The sequence below is a fragment of the Macaca fascicularis genome, chromosome 7, assembly GCF_037993035.2.
Source record: "Macaca fascicularis isolate 582-1 chromosome 7, T2T-MFA8v1.1".
Taxonomy (NCBI): Eukaryota; Metazoa; Chordata; class Mammalia; order Primates; family Cercopithecidae; genus Macaca; species Macaca fascicularis.
Genome location: NC_088381.1, coordinates 43,810,479 through 43,831,448, shown reverse-complemented (window position 1 = coordinate 43,831,448; position 20,970 = coordinate 43,810,479). Strand labels below are relative to the sequence as shown.

Genomic DNA, 20,970 nt, shown 5'->3' with positions numbered 1-20,970 from the left:
CGGCAGGATCATAGTTCACTGCAGACTTTAACTCCTGGCTCAAGCAACCTTATGCTGTAGCCTCCCGAGTAACTGAGACCACAGGCTCACACCACCATGCCCAGCTAATATTTTTAATTTTTTGTAGAGATGAGATCTTGTTATGTTCTTGTTATGCTAGCCAGTCTGGTCTCAAACTTCTGGCCTCAAGCGATCCTCCTGCCTCAGCCTCCCAAAGTATTGGGATTACAGTCATGAGCCACCATGCCCGGACGCAAGTATTTAAAACAAATTCACTGAGGTATTTTATCCCTGTTTTACAGATGAAGAAACTGAGGACTCAGAATGTTTAAGTCCTTCTCTTAAGTCCCATAACTTACAAGTGGTGGGGCCAGGATTTGAACCCTGGTCTGTAGGATCCCAAAGCCCTATTCCTTACCACCCTACATAGAGACCACAGGGAACATCACTGCTCCATGAAAAAAACCTGTCCTTGTCCAAGGAGTGATTACTTTCCTAAGAAAATCAGACAAGCCCTGGCTTGAAAACACGTTTAAGAACCAGCTCAGCTCTTAGCTAGATGCATGACCCTCAGCATCCCCTCACTTCTCTGGACCTCACTATTTTGGACAATGAAACTAGTATATCATTTTCCTGTGACCTCTCTTGGCTCTAACAAATGGCCAAAAAACCCAAGAGATAACCAGCTCCATAAATCCCCCGATAGGAAATGCACCAAAGGATTACCATGCAGAGAGCAGTCCTGACTTGCTCATTCCCAAACTCTGGTGAGGAAACCAAGAGAAACCAGCCACCCACAGCTGACAGGGTCTGGGGGGAACAGCAAAAGAGCTGACTCGCACAGCACCCCCAGACTAACTGAAGAGTCCCTGAAGCCTACAGATCAATTTCTCTTTTCTAAGAAGGAAAGGGGAGTATAACCTTCAGTTTCCTCATGTGTAAAACGAAAAGGTTTCATTTGTTCATTCTTCTAAGTGGTCAAGGCAACTTATCCTCTGTAGGACTCAGTTTCCTCATCTACAAAATGGGAACATATGTCCAGACCTTAGACCAGTGCTACCCAATAGAATTTTTGGTGGTAATGAAAACGTACTGCTCTATGTGAACTGATGTGGTAGCCACTAGCCTACCCGCGCACTTGAAATGTGGCTGGTGTGACTGAGGGACAGGATTTGTAATTGTATTTAATTTTAACGAACCAACATTTAAATAGCTACATGAGGGTGCTGGATAGGTATCAGACAACATAGCCTTAGACTGTAGTGGCAGGAATGAAATCAGATGACATTTGTAAACTGCCTAGCACAGTAGTGGGACACAGAGTTCCGGAGGAAAAACATGCATGAATATGCAGAGGTCCTATCAGCAGAGATTTTTTTTAAGCAAAACATCCTCATATCAAGAAATGGAGGCAATAGAGGCTGACGAGCACATACATGGATGTGTTAGAAAAACCCTGAGACATCAGGCATACTGTAGAAACCATTCTCTCCGTGTACAGACTAAATGGCTGAAGGTCTGTTTTGTTTTCTTCACAAATGTTCTTGTCAGAAGATAAAAGAGAGCCGTTTTCAGCAAATGTAGGTTTTTATAACCCTAAGCGCCCAGTACAAACTGCCCCAAGAGTAAGCTCTCTCTTCAACAAAAACTCCCGTCCTCCCAGGCAGCCACCCCCCGCCCATCTGCAGCCCTCCCAGGGGCCTCTGGGAGCTGCCCACCCAGAACCGAGTGCAACTGAGATGCGGGGCACATCCTGCCAGGCACAGTCACTCATGGGGGGAGAGCCACCGACGATGCCCTCAGGACCCACAAGGCCGGCTGGCAGTGGCCCGTGTCGGGAGTGCCCACCGGCACCCGCTGGCAGCCAGCCTGCGTCACAAGCCCAACAGGAAACGAGGAGAAGAGAACACTGGGGCCGCGTGGAAATCCCCACCGGGCTCCACGCCGGAGGGTGACTCAGCGGGGCTGGCCAGCAAGCTGCCTCCCACCCCTCAGCCAGGACGGGGCGGGGGCTGCAGGAAACAGGCCTCCGGCCTCTCTGCAAAGGCTAAGAAGTGCACATTCTTACATATTATTATGTTACCGATATAATCGTGTCCTGCCTGAAAACATGCAAGACAAAGTCCCAACGTATCAGATGGGGATTCAAGGTCCTTTTATAACAGAAAATGCACATTCTCTAAGCAGGGGTGTCCAGTCTTTCAGCTTCCCTGGGCCACGTTGGAAGAAGAGTCCTCTTGGGCCACACATAAAATACACCAACGATAGCTGATGAGTTAAAAAATAATCACAAAAAACAAAATATCTTCTAATGTTTTAAGAAAGTCTATGAATTTGTGTCGGGCCTCATTCAAAACTGTCCTGCACGCGGCCCACGGGCCAGAGGGTGGACAAGCTTGCTCTAAAGGAAAGTCTTACAAGTCCTGGAGCGGCCATGAAGCTTGAAAAATCCCCTTCCCTTTCCCAGGCCCGATTTCTTACCTGTAGGATAAAGGGGTAGGGCCAGGGTGAGATTCCCACACTCTCCACGGAGTGTTCCCAGGTAACACCATTGCACAGTGCCTCCGCCCTCCTCGCAGCCAGCCCATCTGCCCTTCTAGACCACCCCATGGCACTTACCAGTCTTAGATTATGGCGTTCATCATCCTAAACACAGACATTTTACCAGGCCTCCCACTCAGATACTGTCACCAGGACAGAGGCCACGCCTTACATCTCCAAAGTGAGTTTGATATATAGAGGGAGTTTCAAAAATCATCCATGTGTTGACCCCAAGACACAGCATGGCATGTGTGTAAGTCCTTTTTATTCTTGATAGCCCTCCTGAACTCCAGGTCACAGCAGGGCTGCCTGAGCTGCCACAGGCTCTTATCACCTCTGTTCCCCACATCACGTTAAGCAGCTCAGGGCAAAGTCTGTCCCACACTGTTCCTCTTTCTCCCATAAAGTACCCAGTGTACTCCAGGGACTTATGGCTAGCAAAAGAAACAACAAGCAAGAAAGTGGGGAGGTCCTAGAAACCCACTCCTAGTGAGTTGCAAGAGGCTTACTAAGCCCAGAGTCTTGGCCAGGCACAGTGGCTCATGCCTTTAATCCCAGCACTTTGGGAGGCCAAGGTGGGCAGATCGCTTGGGCTCAGGAGTTTGAGTCCAGCCTGGATAACATGGTGAAATCCCACCTCTACAAAATATACAAAAATTAGCCAGGTGTGGTAGTGTACGCCTATAATCCCAGCTACTTAAGGGGCTGAGGCAGGAGGATTGCTTGAGCCTGGGAGGTCAAGGCTGCAGTGAGCTGTGATTGTACCACTGCACTCCAGCTTGGGTGACAAAGTGAGACTCTGTCTCAAAAAAAAAAAAAATCCAAAGTCTTTACCCCTTGAAGTTACTAGAAAAATCCAACCTATATTATTTCACTTTAAAAATACCAACTTGCCATGACTTTTTCCTTTCAGAAGCTCTTAGGCAATTCTACCTTTGGACTACAAGCTTCTTACAAAATAATTCATTTTTCCCATTCCCGAGTGTGTGCGGGTCTGAATTTTATGGATGTCTTTGGCAAGTCTGAGACACTTCAGTCAGGGTTCCATCCATCTGCTTCATAGACATTTCCACTCACTTGGCCTCTGAAAGCACTGCATGCGCTCCCCATCCACGGTCAGCCCTTACCCAGTTCCCTCTCTGACTCCGACTCTGTGGCACCCCCACCCCCGCCATGGCCCCAGCACAGCTGTGTGGCAGGAATAACCCAGCTCTCTGTGTCTACTGCCCACCTCCCATTGACTACGGGCCTCTCTGTAGTGGGCTTCAGCCCCAGCACTCCACCATGACTGCCCTTGCTAGGGTCACCTAGTGGCCTCCAGGTTACAGAATCCAAAACACTTGGTTTTCAGCCCTTATCATTCTGGGTTCTCTGCAACATCTAGCACTGCTGCTCCTTTCCTCTCACTACAGGGTCTCATCACTCACCTTCAACGTCACTGTGCACCATCTTGCTTTTCCTCTGTCTCTCCCTGCATTGCCTAAATGGGGCTGTTCTTCAGGTGCAGGTCTGGACCTTCTCATTCTACCCTCATATCCTCCCCAGCCCAGCCTCATCCATACAATGACGACTCACAAATGTATATCTCAGCTCAGACCTCTCCCGCAAACTCCACGCTCATCTATCCAGCTCCTTGGCCTGTGCCCCTTATAATAGGTGCTCCATAAATGTTTGCTGGTACGCACCAACAGTTAACAAGGATCTGCTTGTGCATGATTCTGTGCTAGGTGCAACAGGGGATGCATGTCCCTGAGCTCAAGAGACACAAAGAGGAAAAGTTAGGCAACAGCAGAGAAAAGGCAAACCTCACCTGGCTGGGGTTCCCAAGGAAGGCACCACGGGGAAGACAGCATTTGGGTTGTGTCTTGAAAGACAAGCTCAGAAACCAGTATTTTATCCTGTACAATGGGATGGTCACGACTCAGGACCCCCACATCACATGGAGAGACCGTGAAGCCTTACCTAGCTATTTTAAACTGGTGTTTTGTGTTCCCATGTCGGATGAAAACCTCGCAGAGAAAGGCATTTTTTCTAAGCAGAGCTCTTTCCGGTGCTTTCTGTGACAATAGCCATCTCTTTACATCTCCCCTCACCCGATTCTAGTCTGGTATAAAAATGACACACCTTTGGACCCAAGTCTGCTGGCCCCAGTCCTGATCTCACTCAACAATGAGTTATTACCTTTTTGGAAAATATCAAAGACCACCAGAAATCAAACAAAACAAGAACTTCTATTTAGTAGCAGAAAATACATGAGATCTGCTTTATCTAACCCTGGTAATAAACACTCTGAAGAGCTATCGTAACACTCGTAATGCGCTATCCATATCTTTACTTACGCCACCTAGCCTTCTCTCAGTCTCCCCTCAGCTGGGCTGGACAGGCCCTCACTGGGCTCCCCCACTGCAGTGACCACACCAGATGACTTGTTCCATGCCTATCTTCCCCGACGCTGTGAGTCAGTGGGCACCAAGTGCTGTGCCAGGCAGCACCCAACACAAGCATGTTGAAAGAATGAATTTCAGACTCTCTTTTTTATTGCTTGAGACGTTGTCTCAATCTGTTGTCCCACTCTGTTGTCCAGGCTGGAATGCAATGGCACGATCTCAGCCCACGGCAACCTCCACCTCCAAGGTTCAAGCAGTTCTCCTGCCTTAGCCTCCTGAGTAGCTGGGATTACAGGCGCCCATCACCATGCCCAGCTAATTTTTGTATTTTTGGTAGAGACAGGGTTCGCCACGTTGGCCAAGCTGGTCTTGAACTCCTGACCTCAGGTGATCCACTCACCTCGGCCTCCCAAAGTGCTGGAATTACAGGCATGAGCCACCGCACCCGGCCAAATTTCAGACTCTTACTAGAGAGTTCCACACATTCTCATTACATGTGCTTAGTATTATGTGCTTCTATGTTATCATTAGAACATTACAGTTGATCATGTTTCCAGGCATTTTTAAGCTAACAACAGCTGTCTATAAAGAAAGTTTGAAAATCCATGCTCGACAAACCACATTTCTTTCACAAGAGCTTGGAGGACTTCCCAGCAGGAAAGGAAACATCCTCACACCCACCAGTCGCACACCCGGCACATCTGCTGAACTCCACCGGGGACCCAGTGGCTTCCTCATGATCAAAAGGAGACAGCTGCTCTGTGCAGTGAGGGTGGCACTGGGCTGGAACTTGGGGGGACCTGCTTTGGGGCACAGGTTTCCTCCTCTGTAAAATGAAGGAGTTGGACTTTCAAGATCTGAAGCCACTGCTGGTTCTGACAACCAGCTCTCTTCTCCCGCCATATCCTAACGGAACAAAACCACGCCTGCTCGTTCACCACGGGCAGAACCTGGGGTCATCATTTGAGTGAGGCCCACAAGGTGGGAAAACACCTGGATTTGAGGCCAAAAGACCTGATTGTGTGTTCTAATTAGCATTTTCAGCCTGTAAGGCCTCTGTCAATGTTGTGCATTCAAAAAGGATTATTACTCTTTCTAGCTATGCCACCAAACATGCCAGCTATGACCCCAGACCTCAAGGAGCCACATCTCTCCAAAAGGGGAGGCAGTGACATATTCAGAAAAACGCCCTTTTCAGTGTGTGCTTCAGTGCTGGGAAGATGGCGGGCCCGGGAGCTATGAGAACTGGGTGAAGTAGTCCAGAATGGCTTCCTGGAGGAAGTAAGCTTGGGGATTTCCAAGCAGTTGACAACTTCTTTCAAGATAAACATTGCATTTATCTGCTTTCTCACCTCCTGACCTTTGCTCTTCAAACTTGGCATGCCATTGTCACTAATCACGGGATTTTTCTACAACCATCAAGCAGATAGCTGGTTAGCTGGCTTCCCAATGGCTGAGAAGTCATCTATTCTCCATGCAGAACAGATACCCCCATCACCAAGGGAATTTGCTCCTTTCCTGATGCTCAGTTTTCTTGCTTCCACCTAAGACTCTCCCTTGCTGTGCCCATCTAGGTCCCACAGGCTCTAAAGGAGCACTTCCAACACCTGCAGCCTCTGCTTGTATGAAGTCCTGCGGCACATACTGTCAAGACTAATTGCAGAACCACTAGGAATGATGCCCATAATGATCACAGCTGCTTCCCTTTACCACGCGCTTCTCCAGCCAGGCACTTGTTCAGCACATCACAGTCGTTATTGAGACAATGTCCACATATCCTGTGAGATGGGCGCCACCGTTATCCCTGTGCCCGAGATGGATCCAAGATTCAAAAGCTTAGGTCCTTTACTGGACACCACATGATCAGTGTTAGGGAAGATTTCTACAAGCCTTGTAGGCCTGGTACGAATCTGCATCCTAGGACAGCGTGTCCAGTGATCCCTTTTGTCCACTGTGTGCTAGGCACTGCAAATGTGAAGATGCAGATGGCCAGGCTGTGCTTGGAGGGCCTCACTCTCTACCTGGAGGCAGCCCATCAACCACAGTGCGCTGGTTTACCTGGGAGCTGCTCTCAGACCGTGTCAACCACTGCCATCTCCATAATCCATCACCTGGGGATGCACTAGGCAACTAACAGGTGCTCAGCAAAGGCCAGCTGAGATAAACTGAACAGGAGATGTTAGAGAGATGTACAAAGTCCTTCGGGTGGATTTCTCTGTTGTTAAACATCTCTCTCATCTCTGGACTTCTGTACCCACTTCCAGAGGGTACAGTGGTTACAGAAATCTCTCTACAGAAGTCCAGAGATGAGAGACATGCTCTTCTGATGACTCCTACTCACCCTTTGGACTTGGTTCCAATGTCCTTTCCTTGGGGGAACCTTCCCAGACCACTACTGCTTGCTCAAATGGAACCAGGCTCCCTGGACTTCTCATACATGGCTCCTACCATTTGCAGTGCTACCCTTGTGGGTGCTTCCTCTTTGTTCACTACTATATCCGGAGCCCAGCACAGCGTAAGTTGCCAGTAAAATGTGCTGAATGAACAAATGAGTTAATGCCACTGAATCTGTATCAGCCTTGCCATGACTCCAGGAGGGTAGTTAACCAGACATTAACTTCCTTGCTTTACTGATGAGGAAATCACGGCCCAGAGGGCATACGTCTCTCACCTGGGCTTGGGGCACTGCGATGTAGGACTAAGCACCCCAACAGGGGCCATGCCTTTTTCTTGTTGGATTCTTTGGCAACCAGCACAGCTCTGAGCACACAGCAGATGTGGATTCCAAGTAGATGGAAATAGCAACTAAATGACCTCAGAGATGGAGCCAAAACAACTTTTCTGTTTGTTTGGCATCACATTTCCATCAAAGCAGATTGTGGGGGGAAGCCATTCTGTTTGCATTTTGACTGTATTCTACCTGTTCTGTTCTGAGAACACAGCTCAGTGCTGAAGGGACACAACAAAATCTGCGGGTGTGGGTGACATTCTACTTCCGTGGGAAAAAAAGAAGACTTTCCTACGGTCTCATCATCTTTGTAATGAAGCGCTAAGGTGCTCCTGGAAGTGCTCATGGCATGAGTTCCAGGAATTCAAAGATTGTCAGTGCAACTTGATACACATTTGCTCCAGGGCTAGGGCAGAGCACTGGACCAGAAGTCAGAATCCTGGCCTCTGGGCTTACTCCAGATCCCAACCAACAGGGCGACCCTAGACGATGCAGTGCCCATGTGGGTAAGATAGGGTCAACAGCACCCACACTGCCTTCCTCACAGGGCTGTAGCCAAAAAAGCTCCAATATTTGAGACAGGAGGTGTGAAAAGCCACAGGCAGTACAAGATGTGTGGCATATTACAAGGCCGCTCCTGGCACCGGGGTGACCGTGCAGAGAGTGCTTTTGCGGGGGTAAGACGGAGCTGTTTGTTGATAGTCTCCCACATGGAGGCAGAGGTAACTTCCAAGAAAACTGTGCTTACCTGTTTGAAGGTACCCAAAATAGAAAGAATGGCCTCTCAAGCCCCCTAAATGTAGATAAAGACTGGGTGCTGGCAGGTGGAAAGAGGGGAGGATGAAGTCAAAGTCAAGATTCTGGCTGGGCGCGATGGCTCAAGCCTGTAATCCCAGCACTTTGGGAGGCCGAGATGGGCGGATCACGAGGTCAGGAGATCGAGACCATCCTGGCTAACACAGTGAAACCCCGTCTCTACTAAAAATACAAAAACTTAGCCGGGCGAGGTGGTGGGCGCCTGTAGTCCCAGCTACTCGGGAGGCTGAGGCAGGAGAATGGCGTGAACCCGGGAGGCGGAGCTTGCAGTGAGCTGAGATCCGGCCACTGCACTCCAGCCTGGGTGACAGAGCGAGACTCCGTCTCAAAAAAAAAAAGATTCTCTGGGTTGGAGTCAGGTCTTCGCACCCCACTCACCATATGACTTACAGCAGGCAGGTAACGCACCCTGAGCCTCCATTTCCCCATCTGTCAACTGTGAAGTAATGACAACTACCCCTTTAAAGGTTGGTATTCAAATCTATTTTTTGTTTCTCTTAAGAAAGGATGCTACTGAAAAATGGTGAAGCCCTTCATTGGGTGTGGGACAAAGAGGGCCACCCACTATGACATGTAATCAGTTGAAGGTGGCTTGTTCCTTGCCCCCAGTGAGGGAGCTAGGCCTCTTTGCAGAGTGGCCATCTCTGTGCTACACACAACCGTAGGTGATGAGGGGCCCAACTCCATGAGAAGCTGTTCAGTTTTAGCCAGGTCCCCCCTCACACATACTGGATAGTTCCATTGGGCAGGCAGTCTCAAAGGCACATCAGAGGCCGTGAGCGAGAGAGAGGACCCTCCAGCGCTGAGGAAGTGGGAAGGTGGGTGGGTTCCACACGAGTGAAGCAATGCCGCTTACCTTCACTCCAAAGTGACCGCCATCTCTCAGGACAAGGGCACACGACCCCAACGGCCCGATGTTTCCAGTGCTTAGCCAGCGCTCAGGAAGCATGATGCAAGAAAACACTTCTAAAATGCCGCCAGGAGGGCAGCCCCTGCCACTTCTCCACCACCAAATTGGTCCCAACTAACCTCAAGCTGGTGGCAGAAATGCTGCCACAGGATGTAATAAACATTCCCAATTTTAAAAAGAATTCAGTCAAGATTTTGTAAGCATCTCCCGTGCTCTGTCCTAAACACTGCAGGGAGATGTGAGGGAAATAAGACAGTTACTGTCCTCGAAGAGCTATTGGTCCAAAGGGAAAGAACTAACACAAAAGAACCAATCCTGTGCGCGAGAAGCTCAGGTTCCTAGGGTCTATGGGAGAAATATGCTTATTTTCAGTCCCTGAAAATATTGGAGGCGAGGACATTTTTTAAAAAAATCTTTCAGACATCTATGTTAATCTTGTCATTAATCGCATTTCCATTTTACCCTTGGCTGCTAGAAAGCTCAAAGCCGAATTTGCAGGCTACTTCCAACAATCTCACAAAACTTTACAACACATAATACTGTGTGCTAACATTAACTCTGATGTCACCTTATTTTCCTGTTGATTTTCTTGTCTTCTCCCCTAGTTTCCTTGTCTATCTTTATTTGTATTTACTGGATTTACTCTTGTAATTACTGGATTTCTGAGAGTTACCACAGATTCTTTTTTTGAACAATGCAGATTTTGAAAAATATATTTTAAGGCTGGGTGCAGTAGCTCATGCCTGTAATCCCAGCACTTTGGGAGGCCGAGACGGGCGGATCACTAGGTCAGGAGATCGAGACCATCCTGGCTAACACGGTGAAACCCCGTCTCTACTAAAAATACAAAAAAAAGCTAGCCAGGCATGGTGGCAGGCGCCTGTAGTCCCAGCTACTCAGGAAGCTGAGGCAGGAGAATGGCGTGAACCCGGGAGGCAGAACTTGCAGTGGGCCAAGATCACGCCACTGCACTCCAGCCTGGGTGACAGAGCAAGACTCCATCTCAAAAAAAAAAAAAGAAAAATATATTTTAAAAGTTGATTAATACTACAAAGCTATAGTAGTCAAGACTATCATGAGGATAGATGTATGGATCAATAGAAGAGAATCTTAACAGTCCAGAAAGAAACCCTTACATTTACGGTCAAATGATTTTCTACAAGGGTGCCAAGACAACTCACTGGGGAAAGCACATTCTTCTCAACAGTGCGTGGACATCTGGATATTCACACGCAAAAGGATGAAGCTGGACCCCTACCTCACATCTTATACAAAAATTAGGTCAAGATGGATCAAAGACCTAAATATAAGAGCTAAAATTATAAAACTCTTAGAAGAATGCAAGGGAGTAAATTTTTGTGACCTTGGATTAAGCAACGGTTTCTTAGATACAACACAAAAAGCAAAAGTGGCAAAAGTAAAAAAAAAAAAAAAGTAAAAATTTAGCTTCATTAGAATTAAAAATTTTTGTGCTTCAAAAGACATCATCAAGAGAGTGAAAATACAACCCACAGAAGTGAAAGAAATAAAATGGAAGAAAATATTTGCAAACCATGTATCTGATAAAGGAACTTGTATCCAGAATATAGAAGGAACTCTTATAATTCAACGGCAGAAAGACAACCCAATTAGAAATGGGTAGGCGGGGGTGGTGGCTTATGCCTGTCATCCCAGCACTTTGGGAGGCCAAGGCACGTGGATCACCTGAGGTCAGGAGTTCAAGACCAGCCTGAAACCTCATCTATACTTAAAAAAAAAAAATACAAAAAATTAGCCAGCAGTGGTGGCAGGCGCCTGTAATCCCAGCTACGTGGGAGACTAAGGCAGGAGAATTTCTTAAAGTCAGGAAGCAGAGGTTGCAGTGAGTTGAGATCGCACCTTTGCACTCCAGTCTGGGCAACAAGAGCAAAACTCCGTCTCAAAAAAGAAAAAAATAATAATAAAATTAATGGCTAAAGGATTTGTAGATGTTCCTCCAAACAAGATATACAAATGGAAGGCCAGGTGCAGTGGCTACGCCTGTAATCCCAACATTTTGGGAGGCTGAGACGGATGGATCATCTGAGGTCAGGAGTTTGAGACCAGCCTGGCTATCATGGTGAAACCCTGTCTCTATTAAAAATACAAAAATTAGCCGGGGGTGGTGGCATGCACCTGTAATCCCAGCAACTCAGGAGGCTGAGGCAGGAGAATCGCTTTAACCCAGGAAGCAGAGGTTGCAGTGAACCGAGATGGCACCATTGCACTCCAGCCTGGATGTCCCAGTGAGACTCAATCTCAAAAACAAACAAACAAAAAACACAAATGGCCAAAAAGCACATGAAGAGATGATCAATATCATTAGCCAATAGGGAAATGCAAATCAAAACTATAATGAGATACCACCTCACATTCACTAGAATGGCTAAAATAAAACAGAGACAACAACAAGTCTTGACAAGGGTGGGGAGAACTGGAACCCTCATATATTGCTGGTGAGACTCTAAAATGGTACAACCACTTTAGAAAACAATTTGGCAGTTTCTCAAAAAGTTAAACAAAGTTACCGAATGACCCCATAATTCCACTTCTAAGTATCTACTCAAGATAAATGAAAACACATGTCCACAAAAAAAGCTTGTACACAAATATTCATAGCAGCATTATTCACAATAGTCAAGAAGTGAAAACAACTCAAATGCCTATCAACCGAAAAAAGGACAAACAAAATGTGGTATATCCATACACCGGAATATCATTTGGCCATAAAAAGGAATGAAGTACTGACACATGCTACAAATGGATGAACTCTGAAAATATGTTAAGTGAAAGAAGTCAAACACAAAAGTCCACAAATTGGATTTCACCTATATGAAATGTCCAAAAGAGGCAAATCTAGAGAAACAGAAAGTAGACTAAGTTGCCAGGGTTAAGGGGGATGGGCAGGAAGTGACTGTTAATGGGTATGAGGTTTCTTTTTGTGGTGTTGAAAATGTTCTAAAATTAGATAGTGATGATGGCTGCACAACTCTGTTAATATACTAAAAACCACTAAATCATATACCTTAAAAGAGTAGATTTATGGTATATGAATTATATGCCAATAAAGCTGTTACTTTTCAAAAGGTTTATTGAATAAAGTCCAGACTTGTGTTACTAGTAATGTACCAATGTTGTTTCTTAGTTTTGACATGTGTACCGTGGTAATGTAAGACGTTAACATTACGGACATCTGGGTCAGGGGTACACTGGAACTTTCTGTATTACCTGTATACAGTTTTTCTGTGTATCTATAATTATTCCAAAAGGAAGAATTGCTTTAAAGAAAAGATTGGTCATACAGAGCTAACTATTATGTAATGATTTAACTAGCCTTCCATGACTGTGGCGTACCTGCCCGCTGGACCATAGCTGCTCAACGGCAGGAGGCCCACTTTGCAACCAGGGGCAGCCCACACAGGGCTGGATGTCACAGACACAGAGAGGCAGAACAAGTAACAATGAGCACTTGCATCTGCACAGCAAGGAACGCTCCTCTTCCCTCTTGTATCTTCTTCAAATATGAAGTCAATGCTGTCGCCTAGGCGGAGGGACTACCGAGGCACTGTCAGCGTCCTATCCCCCATCACTCCCATCTCTCTCTGTTTATATACACACACTTCTGTTTTGTCAAACCCAAGTTCCTCTAAGTCCAAATCTTCTGACATATCCCGCTACAGGCTGGGGTCATGGGAAAACTAGGTGGGCAGTTCCTGGTCTTTCCTCCACCGGCAGAGGTGGTGATTCTCTCTTGAATGTTCCAAGAGTCACTGCATCCATATGCCTTGATTTGAGCCACGGATGTCTGTGAGTTTGAGTCGTATCCCCTAAACAGCACAGAACTCCAAGGGCACAGCCAGTATCTTACTTATTCCTAAACCCCCTGGGTCTTAGACACTCAAGCACAGAATGAATTATTTCATTCACTGATGACCTAGAGGTATTCAGCAAGCACAGTCACCCTACCCCTAAAGGAAACCTGCTGGTTTCAGGCAGAGAACTCCTAAAAGACAAACATTCTTCTTGGTCATCTCTTGCCTGCGTGGACATCACTAACGGGCTGGGGTTCTGTTTTCTGGGAAGCACTGAGTTGGTTTCCCGCGCTGACGAGCCTGGGAGCTATGGCTTCATGTTATCTGGAGAGCCAGGTGGGTGGGAAGTGGGCCATGGAGGAGGAGCGGGCTGGCACGCTCCACCAGGCTGATGGCAGTCCCTGCTTCCTGTGGGACCCATGGCCCGCTGACATCACTGAGAGGCCGGCGGGGCACAAGGGGCACGGGGTGTCGCAACTGCAGGCAGCACGCGGGGTCATGTGAAGTTCAGCTCTGGGGTTTTCTCAGTCCATTGGGTTTTACTCATCCCTTGTCCATTAAGCGTGTTTTCCCCTCCCGCTTTTCCTTCTTTGTGTGCGTGTGTGTTTTAATTATTCCATGGCTCTTGGCTTGCTTTCATAACCCCACATTAACATTTCTCATTGCTACTGAGAAACAAGGCATTCCACCCACTGGAATGCAGTCAAAGACACCAGAGAGAATTCCAGCTCTGTGCAGGAACCCTTGGGGAGGGGGTCAGTGTCCAATCACCAAAGAGGAGGATGTGACAGTTACATGCAACATGAGGGTACTAGCCTCTCAAGCCACGAGGTCCACTCTGACCTTCTACCCATTTTACAGATGAGGGCCACAAGTCCCAGAGGGTTAAATTGACTTGCACAAGGTCACCCAGCTTCAATCAGGGCAAAATGACTCAATTTTTCAAAACTGCCATCACAAAGCATTTTTCAGTGCATGGCAAGCATTCCACACAAAAAGCATTTGCACACACAAAGAACTTACAATGAAAATTATGTCTTACAAGTTAACAAGCCATGAGAATGTTCTAATCATCAAGCATTAAAAATACCCAAATGCATATTCATCCCATGCATTCATTCAGCAAGTATTTGTGAAGTGACCACGCTTTATCAGGCACCATGCTAGGCTCCAGAGACACAACTATGAATAATAACTGGTCTTTGTCAACAAGAACTCAATTGTGAGACAAAAGCCACCTTGAGGAAAATTAAGCCTATTTCAAACATGCCTTGATCTATGTAACATTCATAATAAATAATATATTCTTTGATCTCCACAGTTTTCTCTCTACCTCCAGATCAGTGCAATCTCTGGTTTTCCACTCTTCTTTTTCTTTCCAAATGAAAATGGAGCACAACTGTCATTTTCAATCTACTAAGTCATAAACCACAAGGCAGGATGCAAGGACCAAATGCTCTGTTTTAGAATGAGTCCAGTGCAGAGAACAGAGCCCACACCACAAGGCAGGGAGCTGTGGTCCAGATGAGTGACACGCCCTTAGTGACCTGGGTCCTGGCCTCCTACCCAGAGACCAGTCCCATAGAGCCCCTGTCCTTGAGGGCTCGCTGCCTGGGACTGTGAGAAGAATAACCCAGAAACCAATGTTTTCAACATATCATGGTGTGTGTCAGACCTAGGCGTGTGCCTCAGCAGCTGGGGGGACACATGTGCAGTGGCCAGGAGGAGGGGGCATCTGAAGGCTGCTTCCTGGAGATCAAGGTGGGACTACGTTTTGGAGGAAGCAAGTTGAATAGGCTTGGGACATTCCAGGCTGGTATGGGCAAAGCAAGGAGGCAAGAAATGGCTTGGCACAGGGTGGGGAGGAAAGCGGGCTCCTAGTATCATCAGAGTGGGGATTCTCAACCTTTTTGGGCAAAGCATGATAATTTTCAATTCCAGTGATTTTCACAGACCTCTCCCGTGGTAGCAGTTGTACTTGAAATCAGTCACTCCATAAATGCATAATCCCTGCCCATTTACAGCAATAATACAACTGCACAGAGTCTGTAGCTGCCAGGTTGGAAAGCTTCTTACCGAAGCCCCTGAGGGCAAAGCCAAGTGAGAGGAGATAGAGGACACTGTGCAGACACCGAGGGACAAGGCGAGTTATCCCCGAAGCACTAGGAACCACTGGACAGAAGGGTTCTAACCAGGGACGTGCTAGATCAAGATTTGTCCTTTAGAAAGATCACCTGGGCATGGTGCAGGGGCGGGGGGAGACGAGAGAAGATCCAGGGAGGCTGCTGGGGAAGTAACCTGGAGGCCCAGCCACCTAGATGAGGGAGGAAGACTTTCCACACCAGAAGTCAGTATCACAGAAGCCTCAAGCCTCAGAGAATCCTCCCTTCCAAAACCTAAACGAAGCCAAAATCCCCCACTCATTTTCAACAATAGTCACCACTCTGAACCTAACACTAAAACAAATCAAAAAGGAAGATTTTCCTAAACTAAACCAAAATCAAATGGTTCCTCCTTTCTCAGGCCATATCCCTATGGAAGGGAAGGGCGAGGCTTTGGGGTGGGTGAGGGCAAGAGTATGGGGCAGGGAGGGGAAGTGGAGGAACAGAGGGAGGCCTTGTCCACACAATAACCACAGAGACAGGCAGTGACTTAGGCTGGGCAACCCAAGTGACCTTGGCAAGGCTCAGAGAGGCGGAAAGGGCCGGGGGAAGCCCCTCTCCTATCAGAAATTACTCTCAGCCGAATGACAGACTTCATCTGTCTCTGCCTGCAGGTGACCACAGACTGCATCAGGAGGGCAGGAAGGCATGGCACTGAGGCTCTCCCGTCTGGCATATCAGAAAGCAGAGCTGATAAACCTCACCCTGGGAAGAAGGGTGCTTATGTGGCGGGAGTGGTGCAGCAGGTGAGGAGATTTCGAGGCTCTGAAAGGCCCACTCCCCTCCACCCAGATAAAGATACTTCTCTCTTGGTTTCCTTGGGGCTATTACAGTCGCTGTGCCTGAAATTCCCACCATTTGTCATTCCTTTGGCATCCAAGGCCCAACGACTGACTACACCAAAATCTTCAGTTAAGCATGACTCATTAAAATCTTTTTTTTTTTTTTTTTAATGCACTCAGTAAACATTTATTGAGGGCTTGGCTGTTCCAGGTACTGTGCTGAGCCCTGGGTGGGAGAGAGGGCGATGACTAAGGCTTAGGAAGTCAGGGCTAGGGAAGCCGACAGAAGCCGAGTCGTGTAGACGGGGCCCTGTGAACCCAGCTAAGGAGACTGGACTCTACTTGGACTCCCTGGAAAGCTACCAAGGAGTTTTAAACCACTGGGGAACGATATGTTTTGATGCCACCGTTCTGGGTCCCCTGGGGTAATAAATACTATGTCATTAGCACCATTAACACCTTAGTGTGAATTAGGTAATCAGATGAAGTGTCACCTTGCAAAAGACTGAGATGTGGGACTGATAAGTTTTGATGCCAGAGAGTGAAGCCAGGAAGAGCCAGTGCTCAGTGACTACTCCGCGGGTAATGGAGAGCAGGGGACAGACCCCAAAGGAAGCCGGGTGTGGGGCCATCACAGCATAAGTATCCTCCACGTATGATGCATGCCTGTAAATATTTACTGAGCTCCTTGGTTCTGGGTCCTGAGCATAGTAGAGAACAAAAGAAATGGCCCCTGCCCTCAAGAGGAACACAGACAGTAAATAATCACAGATTTAGAACTACAAGCTGGAGCAGGGTCTCAGAAGGAAAAGAACAATTTGTATGAGAGAGTGTACTGAGGATAGTTAGGATGAAGGGGGGAATTAGGAAGGGCTCTCTTAGGTGACATTTAAGGGGAAACCTGACTCACATTCACCAGCTGAAAACTATGGGGACAAGCATTCCAGGCAGAAGGAACAGCATGTGCAAACGCCCTGAGGAAAGAAACGTAAGGTCAGGGTAGGCTTGAGAGGTTGAGATGTGAACCCTTGTTTGGGATTCAGACCCTTATCCTCAAGGCAACAGGAAGCCCTGAACAATTTTCAGCAGATATGACCGATGACAGAGGTACATTTCTTAGAGATCATGCTGGCTGCTGGTGTAGAAAGGGCCCAGTGGAGACGAGGGTGCAGGCAGGGAGACCAGATAGGAGGGAGATGGGGCCAGAAACACCGTGATTTGGGTGAGGAAGCAGCAGTGGAGATGGGGCATTGGATGGACTTAGATATTCTGGGAGCAGAACTGACAGGGCTCGGTGATGTCCTGGATGGGGAGGGAGAAGAGGAGGCTAAAATGATCACTTCCTGAGGTCTGGATGGTGGTGCTTTTCACTGGGAAGGGGAGACCTGGAGGAGGCTGTGCAGATGGCAGGGAGGGCAGGGAAATGAGCGCAGATGAAGGCTTCCATTCAGGACACGCTCAAGCAAGGCCCGGAGACGCAGCACAGCACAGATGTCAACAATGGGCCCTGGCCTGACCTAGGGCAACAGGAGGCATTAGCAGGCCCTGTGTTGCCTGAGGCAGCCTGAAAACCCAACGGGATCTCCAGCCAGGGCATCAGGGTAAGAGACACATTCCTGTTTCTCCCTCCTGTGCCCCGTCAGAGAGAAAGGCTTTCCCTTTTCTGGAAGTGCCAAAAATGCAGCACAGGAAACTCGTTCTGCTGCCAGACTGACTAATATTTATCACTGGTATATACAGTAGCCATTCTTCAAGGCCATGAATTTCTGCCCACAGCTAGAGCCACAATTCTCTCAGCCACCCTGCCCAAGCTCAGCCCTGCCTCAGCATTCCACAGGGCTGAATAACACTCTTTGCTTCCCGTAGGGGCTCTGCTTACCCAACAGCCCGGCATCTTCTCAGCATCCTGGACTCACCGCATACAGCTCAAGGTTCAAAGTTTCCACTGTGGCCATGGAGGTACACCATGATCTCGTTCCCCTACCCCTCCCTAACCATCCTGCCTGAGTCCCCACAACCAAACAGAGGCAGCTCCTCCCTCCCTGTAGAATGCAGAGGAAGGACACAGACGGTAAGAACTTTGAAGAGCGCCTCATCCAATCTTTTTGTTTACTGAGGAGTAAACTGAGGCTCAGAGAAGTCAACTGACTTGCCTAAGCTCACACAACAGAGCTGAGACAAAAACTCCAGGCCAGGGCTCTTTCTTTGGAAAGAAAGGGCCAAAGGTGGCAAGGCCTCCTGACAAATGGCACCTCCTATTCAGGGAGGTGAGATGGAGCCACAGGTGGCTTTGATACTGAGAGACCCCCAGGAAGCAGACAAGGCAGAGCAGCCACTGGGACGCCTGCAAGATCAAACTCTCAAAGAAGTTTGCACGCAGCTGCACGGTGTCTGTCCCCAGACAACTCTCGGATAGGAAGCAGCTTTCAGTATTAAAAGAGGGGAGAAGAACTGGATCCCAGGACATAGATCCCAGTTCTTAATGGAAACCGCTTCACTCCTGCAATGCAGTTTATACATTTAACTAGGCCCAGAGGTCTCTGTCAAGGGAAGGGGGTGGGCAAAGCCCACAGAGGAAGTACTTTCTTGTGTGGCAATGACCATCGGGGAAACAAGATAACACGGAGTACAGTGATCCAGTGTAAACTTGGCCATTTGTGCCAAGCCCTTTGCCAAAGTTATCCGTCTTCGGCCACCTGACGGAACAGAGGGCACTCATGGGAAAACAGCTGGATAAAGGACACTGCCCAAAATTAGTATGAATATTTATCACTTACTGGGGGCCACAATAAAGGCCCTACGGGGCTGGAATCCTTTCCAATCTCAGGTGTTCCTGGACTCAGGGATAATGAGGGGTGACCGCAAAATGCAGAATGCCGGGGAACACAGAGGACAGCTTCAGAGGGCAGGCCCTTCTTCCAAGAAGCTCCGTCTTCTTCTAGAATCAGACACATTGATTAGTGTCTCTTACGCGATCAAACCTGCTGCTAACCATGACTTGATGTATACAGGGACACCCTATAGCTGTGATGAGAACTGGGAAGGCATTCATTCACTCAAACACTCATTGAGCACCTTGTAATACCAAGTATTGTGCGAGATGCAGGGATTACAGAAGTTGAAATATACCCATTCCTGCTGGGGAAAAGCTCTTGGTTGTCAAAAGTTGGGGGCGGAGGTACGGGGCAGACAAAAATCCTGAAATCCGATCTTATCTGTCTTCCTGCCTTTGAACGCTGCCACAACAAAACCAGCGGAGGCAGGCACTTTTAAAAGTAGGGCCCGTTGTGCACTTTCTCGGCTACGCACCCGCTTTCCTTCCTCCAGGCTTCCTGTCTCCCTTCTGTACAGTCACCGCCAACTACCCTTGAACGTCAACACCTCTAGAAAAGGTGAAATAATTCTGCCACCTTCAATACTGCAAATAGCCTCTCTAATCAATCCAAGTAAGTGTTTATGGTGATCTAGCAATGAGCTTGGCACAAAGAAAGAGGACCAGGGTGGTCACTCCCGGTGATGTCAAAGCCGAAACGGTGGATCCAAGAGCACTGATAGTTGGAGGAAACTCTCCTCGTTGTTGTAGCTCTGTTCCAGCTCCTTGTTGCACTGCAAGCTTAGGAAAACCACACAGGGGTGGGGAGTTCACACACGGGCCCACGCCCCACACACATTCAGCTCCACAACCAGCAGTCATGGCTGGAAAGGGTAGCTGAGCTGAGGAAACTGCAGCCCAGGGAGGGTGAGTGGGACTCAGGGGTCCTGGACTCCAGGTCAGTAGCAGACACCAGCAGAGCGCCTACCCCGGAAGCCCTGGGCCAGACCCGCCCAGCCTTAATGTCAGGGCACAGTTAGCATGGACACAAAACCATGAATAACTCATGTTTGCATTGTGCTCTGCTGTTTTCCAAACTCTTTCCCATCCCTCACTCTCTCCTCATCATCATGCAGCCTTCAATACAGCCAAGGTGGGTTCTGCTATCCCCTTGTCGAGTAATGTAAAGTGAGTCCCAAGGAGGCCATGTGCCGTGTGTGAAATCACATGGAAAAGGTTCAAGTGTGTAGCTCTTGCATGACCTTGACTACATGACCTTGACTACAACTCTTCTAACTGGGGTGGTGGGAGGCAAGGGGAAGGAGTTACGAAAAACAACAAAAAGAATAGTACAGCTCCGTACAAAGGAAGCTGACAATCAAATTTGGGCAGATGAACGACACACAGACAAGCTGCCTTCACAGAGAAGAGCCAAATTAATGCATTCAAAAATGTGTACTGAGCATGTACTGCATGCCAGAGCTGGGAAGTGAGGCAACAGACCATTCACAGACAGTTAAGACTAAGGAGATGGGACCTGTTCTGGATTTGAAAGAAGAAAGGTACAGAGGAGTCTGGGAGAGCGTCCCAGGAAACGTAAAGGGGAGCTAAAACATGGCAGCAGGTGTGGAGAAAGCACGTTGAAGAGGAGCTATGATGAGCCTCACCTGGGAGGAGCAGAGGGGCCACACAAAGGTAAATCCAGAAAGTGGTCACCTCCAGAGAACTTTAAATACCAAGCTAAGGGACTGCGTATCCTGTCTACAGAAACATGGCATACCCAGATCTTCCCAGTCCATTCAAGGTCACTCCCTGCAACTGACCAGCCAGGACCACCAAGAGGTTCGGAATTCTACCTGTTTAACAGAATTCCCCATCATACACTGGATGGTCTTGTTCCCATCACACCCAGGACAAGTCTATACACACACGTCGGCCCAGAAGGGCCCTGAACTAGCACCTTGGACATACAATTCCCACAGATGAGGACAGATATGAACAC

The 20,970-nt window shown here is 48.0% G+C and overlaps 1 protein-coding gene across 6 annotated transcripts in view; it reads right to left on the bottom strand.

Annotated features, from left to right (window-relative positions):
• Nucleotides 1-20,970, bottom strand: part of SMAD3 (SMAD family member 3) — a 131,609-nt gene that overhangs the window by 73,735 nt on the left and 36,904 nt on the right. For 3 of the 6 annotated variants that reach the window (XM_073996108.1, XM_073996111.1, XM_073996109.1), the window contains exon 2: nucleotides 18,934-19,094. The exons of the other annotated variants lie outside the window; for them this stretch is intronic. The gene's annotated coding sequence lies outside the window, so the exon portion shown is untranslated. The remainder of the gene's footprint in view (nucleotides 1-18,933; nucleotides 19,095-20,970) is intronic. 6 annotated transcript variants of the gene reach the window in all.